Below are 19091 nucleotides of genomic sequence, written 5' to 3' on the forward strand. Positions count from 1 at the left end.
TAAAGCCAGATCTGCAAACTGCCTTGTTTAGTTATAACAATCATTAAACAGCAAAACCAGGACCAGAGGGCAGTTTTCCAGGGTCCCAGATTTGTGCTCTTTACTCTGTTCCAATCTTTTCACTCCAGGTATCAGGCCAACCTGACCAGGCCACCTACAGAGGAAGCATTTTCTTCTTACAAGTTCATTCAGACGTGGGAAGTAGAAATTGGAGAAACCAATTACAATGTTTAGGACAAGAGATTTTGATTGTTTTTCATTTCTTTTTGTAATGTTCAAAGTTACTCAGATAGCCGAAGAAACACCAACCCTGAATGCACACTGATACTGTACATTGTCCCCACTAAGAATTTACCTCTGAGGGCTTTGTAACCAGAGGATTCTGGTCCCTCAGGAACATGAAGATGAAGCCTCACTGTGCTTAAACCTTTTGTCCAACTCAGTAGGTGTTGACAGATTGTGGAAAAGGCAAAAGAAGGTCTTATGTTTTCACCTCAGTCAAAAGACAGAGATGGAATCTGTTGTGGTAAATAAAGAGATTTCAGTGTGTGAGATAAACTGGAATGCCAACGCTAGGAATTTTCTCAATGAAGTCACATATTAGGATTTAATCCATATTTAGACAAAATCAGTGTTTTCAAATAAAACACATTTTTCAAATAATAGACATTGAGTATCCTTTTTAAAAAAAAAAACATACACAGCCAGGCGCAGTGGCTCACACCTGTAATCCCAGCCCTTTGGGAGGCTGAGGTGGGCGGATCACCTGAGGTCAGGAGCTTGAGACCAGCCTGCCCAACATGGTGAAACCCCATCTCTACTAAAAAAAAAAAAAAAAAAAAAAAAAAAACAAGAATTAGCCTGGCATGGTGGCATGCGTCTGTAGTCCAAGCTACTTGGGAGGCTGAGGCAGGAGAATCACTTGAACCCAGGAGGCGGAGGTTGCAGTGAGCCGAGATCTCACCACTGCACTCCAGCCTGGGTGACAGAGCGAGACTCTGTCTCAAAAAAAAAAAAAAAAAAATCAACCAACTATACACAACTTGCTCTCCTTCAGCCCGCTGCACTACCAGTCTGCCATAAGCTCAAGGTCATCCTTCCTTCTCTCACTAAAAAGCATCCTAATGACACCAGTACACAAATTCAGTTTGCTTCATAACTCAGAGAAATTTATTCTCAGAACTGAAATTATACAATGTTTACTTTAATCCTAAGAATCAAAATTGTAATGAACCTCTGCTGGGGCTAATCAGGTACCACAATACTGTGCTATGCACTTTATAAGCATGTTGATAAATATTTTATTGCATTTTACAGATGAGGAAAAACGAAGTTCCAAGAGATTAAGTTACTTGCCCAGGGTCAAGAGTTACTAAGTGCTGGAACCAGGATTCAAATGCAGAACTTCATGCTCCCAAATCTTAAGCACTATACAACATTGCCTGGCTAGTTGCTCAAGGAGAGCTGACACTATAAAGGCAGCAGTCCCCAACCTTATTGGCACCAGGGACCGATTCATGAAAGACAATTTTTCCATGAACTAGGGGTAGGTGGACAGTTTCAGGATGAAACTGTTCCACCTCGGATCATCAGATATTAGATTCTCATAAGGAGTGTGCAACCTAGATCCCTTGCATACACAGTTCACAATAAGGTTCACCCTCCTATAAGAATCAGAATCTCTGCTGATCTGACAGGAGGCGGAGCTCAGGCAGTAATGCTCAATTGCCTGCCACTCACCTCCTGCTGTGTGGCCCAGTTCCTAAATCGCCAGGGACCCGTAGGGTTCCATGGCCCCGGGGGTTGGGGACCCCTGCTGTGAGACTCCACACAACAACTGGAACCACAGCAAGAGAGCAGGGCCCAAGACACTTAAGAGTTTCACAGGAATCAGGTGGCAAGAAGTCCCATTCTCTGAAATACTATTGAGATTCTGTTTTGCAACTAGAGGCTTACAGGGCAGCAGGGAAGACTAAGTATAGACATGAAAATGATATTCCTTTTGTTTTGAAGGTAAAGTGGGAAGTCTCTTAATAGTTACATTAATAGGTAAATTTCATTTCTTTCTGTGCTAGGCACTGGGACCAAACTCCTTTTCTGTTCCCTCTCAACGTGGATTAAGTAGATTTGGACCATAGAGCCCATTCTCTACACTTGGAGTTAGTGAGCTAAAAAGGCAACAAGGACTCCATCCCCTTCAGAAGTCACTCACAACAAAAGATTTAATTCAAAATTTAGGTGGAGATTACTTCTATGCTAAAATTTTAGGAGTCACTTAACATTTTCCTTTAGTATGTTTGATTATAGTTTTCAATGTGTGTGCTACTTTCGGAATTCTTTTAAAGGTTCATGTTTTAAAAACAAATAAAGTAACCTGCCTCTTAAAAAAAAAAGAAGAAGAAGTCACTCACAACAGCTTGGCTGTCACTGATGGGCTGTGCATGCCACAGTCCCTGGAGGACCCTACTGCAGGGCTGATGATTCACAGCATGTGCAGACCAACAAAAACAAACTGCCATTTTTCTCCTGAAATGAGGATTTATAGTCATGATTGTCACCCCCTGGGGGCACTTCACTAACTCCCTAATAAAACACTCAAGGTGAATCTGATTAAAATCAAATTTATCAGTGGTAAATCCAATTTATTTAAATTTAAGAAAATTCATTTTGATTACATAAAAACATTTGTATAAGATGTTTTAGATATATATACAGTATTACACATAACTGGGATAATGTTTTTGGGGGACAGGAAGGTACAGCCTGAACTAATTTAATGGTTTTTAGATTGAGTCTAAATCAATGTCCAAAATTGAAAAACCTGGTTATTTTGTACAACAAACAAATTCAGCCAAATATTGACAATATGGCAACAGAACTCAGTTCTAGTTCCACGTCTTTTCTTACTGCTGAATATTGGGACAATCATGGGTAAGTCATTACCGTCTCTGAGAAGCAGTTCCCTACCTAACCTGTAAACTGGTAACAATCATTTTAAACTCTGTAAGGGCAAACAAATTTATTGTTATTATGTTTATAATACTCCTAAGAGAATAACTATGTCCACTTCAACAATTTAATAAGGAATATTTGGAAGACATTGAAGAATAATTCATTTAACTCCCCCTTCTCCCAAAAAAATCTGTGTTTTCTGTATATTTTTTATTTAGCAACAGGTAAAAATTTTAACCAAAAACTTAATTTTAAAATGTTTAATTAATTTTGAAGTGTAGATAACCCACCAACCTTGGTAAACCATTTAAACCAGGCCAGTATGAATGAAACTAAAATATAACACTATGCCATTGAGAAAAGAATCTGTCACCAACACTGCCATCTTACATTTGTTCAGAATTTCCAAGTTAAATACAATGTTTTATTCACATTTGAATGAAAACATTCAATTCTCTCTTTTTTTTTTGAGACAGAGTCTCACTCTGTCACCAGGCTGGAGTGCAGTGACGCGATCTCGGCTCACTGCAACCTCCGCCTCCTGGTTCAAGTGATTCTCCTGCCTCAGCCTCCTGAGTAGCTGGGACTACAGGTGTGTGCCACCACATCCAGCTAATTTTTGTATTTTTAGTAGAGACAGGGTTTCACCATGTTGGCCAGGATAGTCTCGATCTCCTGACCTTGTGATCCGCCCGCCTCAGCCTCCCAAAGTGCTGGGATTACAGGCGTGAGCCACTGCGCCTGGCCAAAAAACATTCAATTCTCAAAATAAATATGCATGGTCAGGAAGGTTACGTGTTGTTGGGATAATTTTACAAATGAGGAAGATGAAGGTGATAAAGAAAAGTAATAGATCCAAAGCCCACAGCTAGCAATGCTGGTGTAAGTAGAAGCCAAATCCAGCCTTCTGGTTCACCCTGCCCAAGATCATGTCTGCCTCCAAACACCAGACTGTACTTTCCAATCTCGGTTTATCTGTAGACTTGTACAGAAGCACAAACTCTCCAGATCTTTTAGTTTCTAAGCAATATACTGATCTAATAAATGATTTAGAATGCCTTAAATCAATACCTCCCATTTAAAAAAAAAGAGCTTAATAAAGTATTCAAAGTCAACAGCCCACTACACCCCCACCCGCACTGAGTAAAGCAATTTTCTTTACTCCATCTGAATAATTTTGTAGGAAAATAAATTCTCTGAGAACACTCTAATATCAGATAACTAATGTAGTTCATGGCCTACTGTGGCTTACTTATAAAAACTTTGCTTAACAGGTCAAGTGAATAGAATATCTTAATTTATAAATTAGAAATTAGAAATATTAATCTTTCCTGATATATCAAAAAGCAGCATAGAAATTTTTAACCGAGTGTTTTTCAATATTTGAAATCCATTGTTTTAAACTCATGTTTTTAAAAAATCAGTTACTGAGCTATCATCATGTGTATAGCCCTGTGCTCATTTAATCAATTAAACCGTTGATTTTTATCTTAACTCTGATATTGCTTAACTCAGTATTCAAAAATGATACCCTGATAGATCCGTATCTGTGTACAGGTATGAATGGGGGGAAAAAAATCAATGCACAGCAAATGGCCTTTTTTTGCACTGCACAAAGACTGCTCTTACTCTTTACATAGCCTGCTGTCTGTCCTCTCTTGGTCTGTCAGGCAAGACTGGGCAAGGACACACCCAGTGCCCCCCACCAACACACCTTTATACCTTCACCAAGTTGGACCACCTAGAGAAGTTGTCTTAGCACTGAGAAGTTACACAATCTGACTGGAATTGTGCCCCCTTTATTAAAGGATTCTTTCTGCTCACCTTCCAGGCCATGAGAGCACTGAAAGGAGGATGAGTTGCATTATAAATGTACCCCCTTTGGTACTAATGCTTAACACATCCCCTAACTTATAAAAGTGATTTTATAACTCCCCAAAATGAGCACAATGGGCTTTCATTTGTTCACCATGACTGTGCCCATACATCAAAGCACAGAGCTAATTAAATCCTCATGATGACAGTCTTCTGTCCCCAGAGGATCAAGTTCAACTCCTCATCATGGCACACAAGGTCCACTATGGTCTGACCTGCCTCTGCCATCTCCTCTTCTGCAGCACCATCCTCTAACACTTGGTACCCCCTGTAGCAGCTGTGCAGAATCTGAATTGGAAAAAGGGGATAACTGTTTCAGACTCCCACATTTTTGCACAAGCTTTACTTGCTGCCTAGAATGCCTTTCCATACCCCCTCCTCTGGCCAACCACCTGTAAGCCCTCCTAACAGTATTTGCCTTGTTTTTTTTTTTTTTTTTTTTTTTTTTTTTTGAGACAGAGTCTCGCTCTGTCACCCAGGCTGGAGTGCGGCGGCGCGATCTCGGCTCACTGCAAGCTCCGCCTCCCGGGTTCACGCCATTCTCCTGCCTCAGCCTCTCTGAGTAGCTGAGACTACAGGCGCCCGCCACCACGCCCGGCTAACTTTTTTTTTGTATTTTTAGTAGAGACGGGGTTTCACCGTGGTCTCGATCTCCTGACCTCGTGATCCGCCCGCCTCGGCCTCCCAAAGTGCTGGGATTACAAGCGTGAGCCACCGCGCCTGGCCAGTATTTGCCTTGTTAATTCCTTTCATTTGCCATTACTGAATCCAAGTGTCCCTTTCTCTTTTGGACAACTTCACAGATCCACAGGAAGAACTGATAATTCCCCCCTCATATATACCATATACACCATTCAGAGGGTACTTAACGTGAGTCATCTTACTTTCCACCCAGTGAGCCCCAAAAGATGGGGAAAAGGTCTGAGTCAGCTCTGAATTCTCAGGACTGACCCAGTGCTGGTATAAACCAAACAGTCAATACTGGAGGAAGAATTAGTATTCCTTAGCAGGCCAGGGAATTCTTCCCATGCTGGTGGTGCCAGGGTGCAAGCAGTCAGGACTTGGCTGAGTCTTCACTCCCAGCCCTGGAGAAGACACTGCCTGACAGCCCAGGGCACATGTCCAGAGACAAGTGCCCGCTCTCCCAAAAAGGAGCACTCCAAGTGGGATGTGCCAGACAAGGAAGGAGTAAGGAGGCAGACACTGCACTAGTAATTCCTGGGAGTACTGGTGTAATCTAAAGGATGGGAATTTTCTTTTAATCATAAGAGCTTGCCTTTTATCTCCATTTATATGGCTTTGTCTCCTACATTCATCAATAAATGGCTGCTCTGTAACAGAAATAATTTAATCAAACAGAGCATCAATATAAATATTCCCCAAACTAAAATAAAGTCCTTACCTATGCAAAATTCAATCAGCCAACAATGTTCCTATCCCACCCCTACCACTAGAACACTCCACATACTTTGACTCGGGTTGCTTGCTTCTATTTTATACATCATATAATAAGGTTGGTTATATTGTTTCCAAGCCCCCTGTAGATTAAAAGCAGCATATTTGGAAAAGACGTAAAGAAGAAGACAAAAAAGTTACAAAAAACCAGACCCAAGAACCCTCAAGTCTAGCAATCTGAATGATTTTTGCCCTACTGGATGCACAGTACATTCCATCTAAAAGTAGATTTTTTTTTTGCTTTTTGTTTTTGAGGTAGAGTTTCACTCTGTCACCCAGGCTGGAGTGCAATGGCGCGATCTCGGCTCACTGCAACCTCTATCCCCCGGGTTCAAGTGATTCTCCTGCCTCAGCATCCTGAGCAGCTGGGATTACAGACATGCGCCACCACGCTCGGCCTAAAAGTAGGTTTTTAAAGGCACAAATTATCAGCTTTCTGGGAGTGCTGACTATAAAAAATTAAACATTTCTCAATATATTCCTATAAAGCATAACTATATGTAAAATAAAATTGTATAAGCAATTCTACTTCTAGAAATTTGCCCTCAGAATGTAAGTGGGCAAGATGAATACACCAATATGTTTATTGTAGAATTGTTCATAATAGTGAAAAACTAAATACCTATTAAAAAGGTATTGAGAGGCCGGGTGCAGTGGCTTACGCCTGTGGTCCCAGCACTTTGGGTGGCCGAGGCGGGTGGATCATGAGGTCAGGAGTTCGAGACCAGCCTGACCAGGGTGGTGAAACCCCGTCTCTACTAAAAATACAAAAAAAAAAAATTAGTCGGGCATGGTGGCGTGCACCTGTAGTCCCAGCTACTCAGGAGGGCTGAGGCAGGAGAATCACTTCAATCCGGGAGGCGGAGGTTGCAGTGAGCTGAGATCGCACCACTGCACTCCAGCCTGGGTGACAAAGCGAGACTGTCTCAAAATAAATAAATAAATAAATAAATAAATAAATAAATAAATGTATTGAGAAACAGATTATATATATGAACACAACATGGCCATTTTAGATCATCTTCATTAACATGGAAAAATAGCCAAAGTATTGAGTTAAAAAATAAAGGCTGATGGGCTGGGCGCGGTGGCTCATGCCTATAATCCCAGTACTTCAGGAGGCCGAGGTGGGCAGATCACCTGAGGTTGGGAGTTCGAGACCAGCCTGACCAACATGGAGAAACCCTGTCTCTACTAAAAATACAAAATTAGCGGGAGGTGGTGACGCATGCCTGTAATCCCGGCTACTCAGGAGGCTGAAGCAGGAGAATCACTGGAATCTGGGAGGCGGAGGTTGCAGTGAGCTAGGATCATGCCATTGCACTCCAGCCTGGGCAAAAACACCGAAACTCCATCTCAATATAAATAAATAAATAAATAAATAAATAAATAAAGGCTGGTAAACAGAATGTGAAGTTATACAGCTTCACTTACATTATATCATGAGAGTGACATGTGTGTATCGTTTTGGTATGTGCATGTGAGCGCACATGCGTGCATATTATCAAACTGTTAAGAGTGACAACTCCTGTCTCACCAAACTGTTAACCATGATTTTTGATTCTTCACAATTTTCTGTGTTGTCTGAATTCCCTATAGAAAGATAGATTTTCATATAATCATTTAAAAAAAATTTTAAAGACATACTCCAGAACAGGCATATTCATCACAAACACCACTTTACAGGATAAAAGATACAGGAGAAAAAGGTATGTAGATGCATGCCTGTAGCCAGTTTGGATGCAACTACCATGTGTTGCTTTCCATCTTTCTCCAATACTACTAGAGAAATCAGCAGAAAGCTACAGACTCATCATTGCAAATTCATCAACACTACTAGAAAAGACAACATTGCAAGTTAGAGTATCTATACATAAAGATATCTCACATAACACTCCAGTCACCCTATCAATTTCACAGTTTCTTAGTTCTATCTGGAAGAAGTACTTCATCAAATTTTCAATGTCAAAACACGAATGCATGTCAATCTATGAGGGAAATACAATCTTGAAGGAAAATATACGCAAAATGAAGGTAGACCTGTAAAAGCCCACTGGATGGCAAAGAGGATCCCTGGCTCAAAAAGTTTTGAAAATACCATTTTTTGCTCTACTGGCAGGATTTCATGGCATGATGTCTCACAGAAGGTTCTCTGCTCCCAGACATGGGTCCCTCGGCTTCCTGCCTCAGAAGCGCAGCGGGAAGCATCATGGGAAGGTGAAGAGCTTTCCTAAGGATGACCCTTCCAAGCTGGTCCACCTCACAGCCTTCCTGGGATACAAGGCTGGCATGACCAACATTGTGCGGGAAGTCGACAGGCCAGGATCCAAGGTGAAGAAGAAGGAAGTGGTAGAGGCTGTGACCATTGTGGAGACACCACCCGTGGTGGTTGTGGGCACTGTGGGCTACGTGGAAACCCCTCGAGGCCTCCAGACCTTCAAGACTGTCTTCACTGAGCACATCAGCAAGCGTGCAAGAGATATTTCTATAAAAACTGGCATAAATCTAAGAAGAAGGCCTTTACCAAGTACTGCAAGAAATGTCAGGATGAGGATGGCAAGAAGCAGCTGGAGAAGGACTTCAGCAGCATGAAGAAGTACCGCCAAGTCATCTGCATCATTGCCTACACCCAGATGTGCCTGCTTCCTCTGCGCCAGAGGAAGGCCCACCTGACAGAGATCCAGGTAAAGGGAGGCACTGTGGCCAAGAAGCTGGACTGGGCCCACGAGAGGCTCGAGCAGCAGGTACCTGTGAAAAAAGTGTTTGGGCAGGACGAGATGACCGACGTCATCGGGTTGACCAAGGGCAACGGCCACAAAGGGGTCACCAGTCGTTGGCACACCAAGAAGCTGCCCCGCAAGACCCACCGAGGCCTGTGCAAGGTAGCCTGTATTGGGGCACAGCATCCTGCCCCTGTGGCCTTCCCTGTGGCACGCGTTTGGCAGAAAGGCTACCATCACCGCACTGAGATCAACAAGAAGATCTATAAGATCAGACAGGGATACTTTATCAAGGACAGCAAACTGATCAAGAACAATGCCTCCACTGACTATGACCTGTCTGACAAGCCACCCTCTGGGTGCCTTTGTCCACTATGAAGTGACCAATGACTTTGTCATGCTGAAAGACTGTGTGGTGGACACCAAGAAGCAAGTGCTCGCCCTTCACAAGTCCTTGCCAGTGCCAACCAAACGGCGGGCTCTGGAGAAGATTGACCTTAAGTTCATTGACACCACCTCCAAGTTTGGCCACGGCTGCTTCCAAACCATGAAGGAGAAGACAGCATTCATGGCACCACTCAAGAAAGACCGAATTGCAAAGGAAGAAGGAGCTTAATGCCAGGAACAGTTTTTGCAGCTGGTGGGGTCTTAAAGTTATTTTCTACTGGAAAAAAAAAAATACCATTTTTGAGATAGCATTCTGACAGTGCCCATTCACAAAAGTTTTAACTTTTGTAGGCTCTCCAGAGCAAGGGGCAAATTCAAGGAGCAGCGGGGAAGAGACAGTACAAGCAAATAAAAACTTACATTTTCACTTTAAAAATATTTTGGAAAACACTAAAAATATTTCTGTCGGAGATTCAAATTTAATATTGGAGGAATAAGGTATCTGAAGGCATCTAATCTTAAAAAATTATGATTTGAGTACAATGCTAGTTACATTATTTCTGAATTGCAGTAATTTTATTCCTTATAAAAGGCACAAGAGGATTAAAAAGTATGGGTTAATTACAGCAACCTTCTTAGTCAAAATAAATAGCACAGAAAAAAATGAACTTTAAAAAACAAATATGGTAGATTACTCTGAAATGTCACAATATCATTACAGCAGACTAGCTGCCCATGAATACGTTTGCGAAGGTGGGATGTATACATAGACAGGCAGACTGGCTGGCAGGCAGACAGGCAGGCAGGCTGACAGAGAAAAGGAAAGGAGATATGGAATGAAGATGAAGAAAGGGACTCTATCGCACATGGAAAAAAGAAAGAAAAATTCTATTCTGTCTCATGCTGCAGATGCCCTCGGGAAATGTCATTAATGACACGTTCTCATTACAGAAATTCCCTAGAATGGTCAGAGAACCTGCTTTTTTTATTCCCAGATCAAAAACTACATGCACTCTTTTGTACATCAAGGCTCATGCATATACAGCACATGGCTAAGAAATTATTCTCTGCCCAGCATGTCCTCATCAAGATATATCTGTGGCCTGCTGTAACCTCTACTGACAACACTGACAGTTGCACAGGAAGACCAACACAAAGACAGAGCAAACAGACATAGAACAGATAATAAATCTGTCAAAATTGTATTCTGAGATTCAAGATTTTTTGGTCCACGTGATAATTTCCAAATGCATTTAGACCTTGCATCACTGAAGACTTTCTCGCTTTCCCAGCTTTTCTGTCAAGCTGCAGCAGTCTTTTTTTTTTTTTTTTTTTTTTGAGACTGAATCTTGCACTGTCGCCTAGGCTCATGTGCAGTGGTGCAATCTCGGCTGGCTGCAACCTCCGCCTCCCAGGTTCAAGCAATTCTCCTGCCTCAGCCTCCCGAGTAGCCAGGATTACAGGCGCCCACCACCATGCCCAGCTAATTTTTTGTATTTTTAATAGAGACAGGGTTTCACCATGTTAGCCAGGATGATCTCGAACTCCTGACCTCGTGATCCGCCTGCCTCGGCCTCCCAAAGTGCTGGGATTACAGGCGTGAGCCACCGCGCCCGGCCAAGCTGCAGGATTCTTAAAGCTTCAAGAAAAGTACAGTATATTTGTACTTCAGGATACAAATGTGGTACCATGAAAACAAGTCTCTCGTGAGAGAGCACCTTCCTAAAAAGACAAGCCCCAACTAGGTGAGAGGAAGCCCTACAGTGTGCTCTCAAAGGTGAAAGAACCAACCAAGATTCCACTGACACATGGTAACTTTCGGCATTTTTCATCTCTTCTCTTATTTCTTCCCTCCGAATGAGTTTGCAGGTATGTGTCCCAGTACACCAAAACGCATTTACAGATCTTTAAGTTACAAAGAATAAAGAAACACTGATCTAGAATATTCGAAAACCACATTAAAGGCAAAGTCCTTCTAATGACTAAAGAAATAAGTTCAAAATTCCACAATTTTACCAAATTGTCAAATTTCATAATTGTTCCTACTTCAAACAATGGATGCAAACAGAATGGATCTCCATTTTAAGGTTTCCTTGCAGCAAAATGCCCAAAGCCACAATTCTGATCCAAGAAAACTCAAAGCTCTGTCACTACACAGCAAAGCAGTTAAGAGTATAGATATTTTTGAGGCACTGAGTATTCAAATACTAGCTCTGCCATTTATTAGTTGTGTGACCAAAGCCAAATTATTTAATATCTGTGCCTTGGTTTATCTCTCACAGGGTTGTTGGAAGTTTTAAATAAATTAATACATGTAAAGCCTTTATAACAGTATGTGGCACTTGATGTAAGTCTTTTCAAGGTTTTTTAAGAACTTAGCTCCAGCAAGGTTTTGAAATATGAACTGTTCCAACTTCCAAGAGGAAAAGGAGAAAGTAGAGATGGTTTTGTAGGTTTTTTGTTTTGTTTTTCAAAGGATAGCTTTGACAGGCCACTAATTCAAACAATTTTAAATACACTTGTAGTGTTTAATGTGTTAAGTGCTTTGCCTTACAGTTCTAGAGTATAAACTATTACAAACACACAATTGATTTAAAAAGCAGCACTTAGCCAGGTGCAGTGGCTCATGCCTGTGATCCCAGCACTTTGGGAGGCTGAGGTGGGTGGATCACATGAGGCCAGGAGTTTGAGACCAGTCTGGCCAACGTGATGAAACCCCACCTTTACGAAAAATACAATAATTAGCTGGGCATCGTGGTGGGTGTCTGTAATCCCAGCTACTCAGGAGACTGAGGCATGAGAATCACTTGAGCCCAAGAGGCGGAGGTTGCAGTGAGCAGAGTTCATGCCACTGCACTCCAGCCTGGGCAACAGAGCAAGATTCCATCTCAAAAAAAAAAAAAAAAAAAAAGAGAGAGAGAGAGAGAGAAAGGGTAAAATATCACTTCTGTAAAACTTAGGTAGTAGGAAAGTGCTTTTTTTCCCCCGCCAAAGAGGGAGTCTCACTCTGTCACCCAGGCTGGAGTGCAGTGGCGTGATCTCGGCTCACTGCAACCTCCACCTCCTGGGTTCAAGCAATTCTCCTGCCTCACCCTCCTGAGTAGCTGGGATTACAGGGATGTGCCACCATGCCCAGCTAATTTTTTTTTGTATTTTTAGTAGAGACAGGGTTTCACCATGTTACCCAGGCTGGTCTCAAATTCCTGACCTCAGGTGATCTGCCCACCTCTGCCTCCCAAAGTGCTGGAATTACAAGCATGAGCCACTGTGCCCAACTTAATTTTTGTATTTTTAGTAGAGGCAGGGTTTCACCAAGTTGGTGATCCTCCTATCTCAACCTCCCAAGTAGCTGGGACCACAGGTGCATGCCACCACATCTGGCTAACTTTTTTGTATTTTTTGTAGAAATGGGGTTTCACCACGTTGCCCAGGCTGGTCTCGAACTCCTGAGCTCAGGCAATCCACCTGCCTCAGCCTCCCACAGTGCTGGGATTAAAGGCATGGGCCATCACGCGTGGCCCTTTTTCTCAATTTCTTACATTTGAAATATCCCATTATTTTATTTAGTACAGAGGTGACAACTAAAATAATCATAAGTTTCATCAGCATGAGATATGGAAGAGAACATGGAATGGACACAACCCTAGTTTTCAGGCAACTTATATAAATATGCTGTTTGGTTGGGGCAGCCAATTTACTGTATCTTATTACTCATATTACCCATTTGCTGACTGGGGGAAAGTGTAGATTTCTCCCAAAAGCAGATGGCCAATCTACCATAGAAAGCTATTTTCTGACATAAGCAACTACCAGCAGAGAAGTAAACTCTCAATAATCAGAACGAGTCCCTTTGAACTCTACATAGTGCTCATTATCAATATCATAAATAATACAACAAAAGGCAAAGGCTCCCTTGAAAAGAGTCTTAACAACTAAAGATAAAGGAACCGGCCCATAAATGAGTGAGTTGGTAGAGGGCATTTGGCAGGAGCACGTGGATAAAGAGCCTCAAAAATAAAATGAGTGCTAGTAGTGTTCTCTGAGACAGTAAACTGTTCAAAAGTATGAAAAACATCTTTAAAACCCACACAAAGGGATTTTTAGAACAGGAAAATCTATTAACCCACACGTTGTTGGGTTATTTTTCTTAAGTACACACATGTTTTGGAAACTTCAGAATCTCAAAATATATTCCTGATTAGCAACACTCAAGTTTCCAGCTGCCTTTACATTTGTTCACTTTGTCAAAGCCCTAATTCTACCAAAGTCCTTTGTCCTACACAAATGCCAGCTCAGCTCACCTTACTAGAAAGGCTCTTCTGGTTTTGTCAGCTGTGCCCATGATAAGCAGCTGGGGACTATGGAAAAACCATTAACCATTGACTGAAAAAGAGGGTAGCCATGGAGTTTCACCATTTGTTGCAGAAGTGGTTATAAAAAAAATGTAAATCAAAAAATGAAATTAAAAAGACTATTCATTGCTCCACACCTGCTCCAGAAAGCTTTGCAATCACCAATCCATGTAAAACAGCCACAGCCCAATTAAAGGAAGCATTAATCCTTGTTTAAACAGAGAGAGAAAAAAACTAATAAGGTACAAAGCAAAGGCAAATCACTCAGGGCAAATAACTCAGAAGCAGGAAGAGAAATGTCCACGGATGCACCGGGGATAAACCAAAGGTCTTTCTGAGGTCTGTGTTTCCCTGATGTAGTACTCTAAATGTATGGCATATCCAGGGCAGAGAAACATCAATTTGGAATGTATGCAGGAGAGCTTTTTACAACTTCAAAGCATTGAAATGTGTTCCTAATTAGTATGTAATATATGAAAACCAAATGCAGATTAGGCCTCACATATTTCCCATCTTTAGCATAGTCTAACTGCTGGGCAACAGTGCCACTGTTTCCATTCCCTCCCATGCCTACCTGTGCCCACCACCCCAAGAAGTGTGGCTATTGAGAGGGCTCTCCCCTGAGCCTGTGCAAGAACCCCACTGAAAACCCCACATCCAAAGCTGGCCATGAGTCGAATCCAATCAGGCACCAACAGTCTGTGGTGTTTGCCTCTATTCAAAAGACAAGAGAGCCAGTAGCTGCTCCATAAAACCCAGGAAAGTGGACATCATCACCATGGCTAGCAGGATTATGCACACCCTGGGGCACAAGGGCTGAGGGAAGCCTCCCAAAAGAACTGAATGGATTTTCAATGAAGAAGCCAAGTAAACTATGCTGCCTGGTTACGTTAGACAGTATGTGCTATACAGACGATGTGCATTCTAGTATGAAACAATGAAAGAGAAAAGATTGACAGAATGCTAATGCAGGGGCCAAGATACTAGAAACAAATTATCTCAATTAATGCAACTGAGGCCCACAGGAGTTAAATAACTGGCCCCAGGTCACAATGGTAGTAACGGCTAAAACCAGGATCTAAACTCAGGTCTAACTACAAATTAAGTGTTCTTTCTGTCAAATCAGATGACTTTCATTATTTTTCTCATTTATCATGCTGCCCTGAAATAGTTAAGCTTCAACTATGGGCATCTATAAAGGTGATGTCAAACTCGAGAGTGAGCCGAGAATTTCCCGGACAACCCAGGAACACATGCTGGCTTGGGAGAACTCCTTTAAATTCTAAAATGTTTCCCTTTTACCACTTTTGATGAAAATCTTTCTCAAAATATTTGTCTTCTTGAAGAGAATATACCAAACATCATTAACCAGTATATGTGTTGTCCGTGTCCATGGTGTTCTGCCATTAGAAATGACAGCCTGCACTGTACCTTAGAGATGGAAGGGGCTGCACAGACCACTTAGTCAAACCCCAGGACTGCACAGGACTGCAGGAGTTTCCTCCAATAATTTTTTTTTTTTTTTTTTTGAGACGGAGTCTCACTCTGTCGCCCAGGTTGGAGTGCAGTGGCGCGATCTGAGCTCACTGCAACCTCTGCCTCCCGGGTTCATGCCATTCTCCTGCCTCAGCCTCCTGAGTAGCTGGGACTACAAGTGCCTGCCACCATGCCCGGCTAATTTTTTTTTTGTATTTTTAGTAGAGACAGGGTTTCACCGTGTTAGCCAAGATGGTCTTGATCTCCTGACCTCGTGACCCGCCTGCCTCGGCCTCCCACAGTGCTGGGATTACAGGCGTGAGCCACCGCGCCCGGCCTCCTCCAAGATTTTTACAAGCTGTCAGAGCAAAAAAAGTGAATATGAAAAGAGGGCCATTTACATGTGGTCCAATAGATCTAAGATTTAAGCAGTTTGGGGGACACAAAAGTTCCAATATTCCATCAACATTCAAAGTCACCCCACCAGCACCTGAGTTTTAGCCAAGCAAACAGAAATAATAATCTCACTGAAGCCAAATTGGTCACCTATCCATCTTCACATTTTCTAAACCCCGTAATCTCACGAATTCAGACTCAACTGTTCATCAGGTTTTATGAGAGTGGTGGCTTGTTTTAGCCTTTGTGAATTTTCTTTCTTCCCTGCCCAGACTCAAAGGGCTATGTATACTTTTCACTACCATGCATGTTCTAAAAACTTTTATTCAGTTCAGAAGAATTTTTACCAGCAAAGATCAAAGAGCTCTGTTTTCGCAAAGAAAGCAACATTTTACCTGGCAGAATTCTTAGGTGTCAGTAAAGTAGTAGTTTTTCTCAGTAGAAATATTACTGATGTTAGCATAAGTTTTTTGTTTTAAAAAATAAGATGTCCTATTACTTAAACCAATCCCAAAAGGTATTAGCATGTCTAAGAAACAGTTCTGGCCAGGTGTGATGGCTCATCCCTGTAATCCCAGTGCTTTGGGAGGCCGAGGCAGGTGGATCACCTGAGGTCAGGAGTTCGAGACCAGCCTGACCAACATGGTAAAACCCCGTCTCTACTAAAAATACAAAAATTAGCTGGACGTGGTGGCATGTGCCTGTAGTCCCAGCTACTCAGGAGGACTTGAGAAGGAGGAGACAGGAGAATTACTTGAACCGGGGAGGCGGAGGTTGCAGTGAGTTGAGATTGCACCACTGCACTCCAGCCTGGGCGACGGAGCAAGACTCCGTCTCAAAAAAAAAAAGAAAAAGAAAAAAGAAAAGAAAAGAGAAAGTTCTTCTACATCAGTAGGTACCAGATTAGAATAAGAAATATTAACAAATATTGTTATTTATCAACCTTTCTAGGTCTTCATTCACTCAAAATAAGATCAAGATTTCAATTATGACTACCGCCAGCTGCTGGAGGTAAAGAGAAAGCCAGCCAGCCACATGGTCCTCCACTCCCATCACCTGCCTTTCATTATCCTCCCACCTACAGGCTGCCTAGACCTTTAACCCAATGGGGTGGGGGCTGCTTGTCAGCTGCCTAGTCTCTTTGTTGACTGTAGCTAGTTATTTTAGCACTGTGCCTGAAACTTAAAAAGAAAGGAAATCCTAAACAGAAGCAAAATACAGGGTGTCTGAAAATTCAATAAACATACAATAAACTTTTTTTAAAATCTGTAAGTTACATTTTCAAGTAAGATGATCACTGAATAACACACAATTTTCCCTGTGTGTCCAGACTTTTTGGACACTGTATTTATTGTACCACTTTCAGGTTAAGAATGAGATTCAATGATTTGAAATTAAAGGAACTTCACCTGGAAAGGTGTTTGGTGATTAAAGAAAATAACACTGAGCATGTTATTTAGAAGCATCCTATGTTCTCTGACTTTGTGGACACCCTGTATCTTAATCTGCTATAAATTAGCTCCCTAATTTCCTACCTACTTCCCCATGCACTCTAAACACCAAATTTTTTCTTTCTTTCCTTTCTTTCTTTATTTCTTTCTTTATTTTCTTTTATTTTTAGACAGAGTCTAAAAATTCTCCTGCCTCAGCCTTCCGACTAGCTGGGACTACTGGAGTGCACCACCAAGCCCAACTAATTTTTTTGTATTTTTAGTAGAGAGGGGTTTCGCCATGTTGGCCAGGCTGGTCTCAAACTCCAGACCTCAGGTGGTCCACCCGCCTCAGCCTCCCAAAGTGCTGGGATTATGGGCATGTGCCACTGCGCCCGGCTCACATTTTTTCTTTCTACACATAAGGCATCATGACTTTGCTGCTGTATTTTGGAAAACTGAAGAAATTATTAAAGAAAGAAAGAATTGTCGGCATCATTAGAATCTAGTCAATTTTATTACTGATTGCTATGTAACTCTAGGTGAGTCCCTGATCATAAAAAAAAAATGCATCTTAAGATTATAAATGTTGATCGGAGTGCCATGCCAAGGGGCAGCAGACTACTCAATTCCTTTGAAAAATAATCAGAGAAAAGTTGAGGTAGAAAGGATTGTCTCTTTCTAATCCAAAATATTAAAGATGCATTTTCTGGCTATTTTGTCACCCAATGACTGACAGCTATGTGTGGAGAGAATCGGCATGCATGAGACAGCATGCAGGACCAGCCATCACCAGCCACACTTGTCTATCACATGAACATGATGCTACTTAGTCTTGGCTGCATTCATCTGGAAAGGACCAGCTTTTGGCCTGCATTCCAGTTCTCATTTTCCTCATGTATCGGTATCACTCTACTGTCTATACCTCAACAAAAAAAGAAAAAGTTTAGCAGGTGGACCTTTACTAGTATAACACATGTTAGCTACAACCAAATTCATTTGTTACATCAAGAAAGATATCTGCATTCTACTTCCACATGAAAAGCCCCTAGTAAATTTTACATTTGTTTTGAACGTATTGTATTACATGTAACCACACAAAAAACTACTATATAATGCACTGTGATGGAGGGATCTATTCACTCCACACTGCATGAATACCTCAATTACTAAAGGGAAAAAGAGCCCTTCTTGTGGCATTCAAAAGGGTGACTATATGGAGTTACAGCTGAATAACAGGGAAAAATATATCACTCTGATGATCAAAGAGGTAATATACTGTATGTGAGTTTTCCATAGCCAAGTAGCCACATGTCACAGAATAGAACAAAATAAAACTAGACAACTGCTCACCACTGAAGCAAGCATGTACTTTTATTCATCCTTTAATATGAAGCCATGACATGCATAATGTTATTTTGAGCTTTGTGTAGGATAGATGTATCTTGCCTTATTTAAATTCAATAGAGTCATAATGGGAAAAAACGCTGAAGATGATTTTCACTTTAAAAGAGAATTTGGAAAATACTCTTTAAAAAGTAAGTCCCAGAATGACTCATTCTACAAATATATTACACACTACAAGGAACAATAAATGTTTATGAATACACGTAGCAGGGACTACAGGCACTCACCACTACACCTGGCTCATTTTTGGTTTTTTGTTTTGTTTTGTTTGAGACGGAGCCTCACTCTGTTGCCCAGGCTGGAGTGCAGGGGCACGATCTCGGCTCACTAGAGCCTCTGCCTCCCGGATTCAAGTGATACTCCTGCCTCAGCCTCCCGAGTAGCTGGGATTACAGGTGCGTGCCACCATGCACAGCTAAATTTTTTTGTATTTTTAGTGGAGACAGGGTTTCGACGTATTGGCCAGGCTGGTCTTGAACTCCTGATCTCAGGTGATCCACCTGCCTCAGCCTCCCAAAGTGCTGGGATTACAGGTGTGAGCCACCACACCTGGCCTGTAATTTTTTTTTTTTTTAGTAGAGACTGGGTGTTGCCACGTTGCCCAGGCTGTCTTAAACTCCTGGGTTCAAGCGATATACTTG

The 19091-nt window shown here is 41.8% G+C and overlaps 1 protein-coding gene and 1 pseudogene across 1 annotated transcript in view; one reads left to right on the top strand and one right to left on the bottom strand.

Moving 5' to 3' along the window:
- Positions 1 to 19091, bottom strand: part of ZSWIM6 (zinc finger SWIM-type containing 6) — a 221674-nt gene that overhangs the window by 155807 nt on the left and 46776 nt on the right. The gene's annotated exons all lie outside the window — the stretch shown is intronic.
- LOC129467599 (large ribosomal subunit protein uL3-like) lies at positions 7991 to 9648 on the top strand (annotated as a pseudogene).

Source organism: Symphalangus syndactylus, chromosome 18 (genome assembly GCF_028878055.3).
Source record: "Symphalangus syndactylus isolate Jambi chromosome 18, NHGRI_mSymSyn1-v2.1_pri, whole genome shotgun sequence".
Classification (NCBI taxonomy): Eukaryota; Metazoa; Chordata; class Mammalia; order Primates; family Hylobatidae; genus Symphalangus; species Symphalangus syndactylus.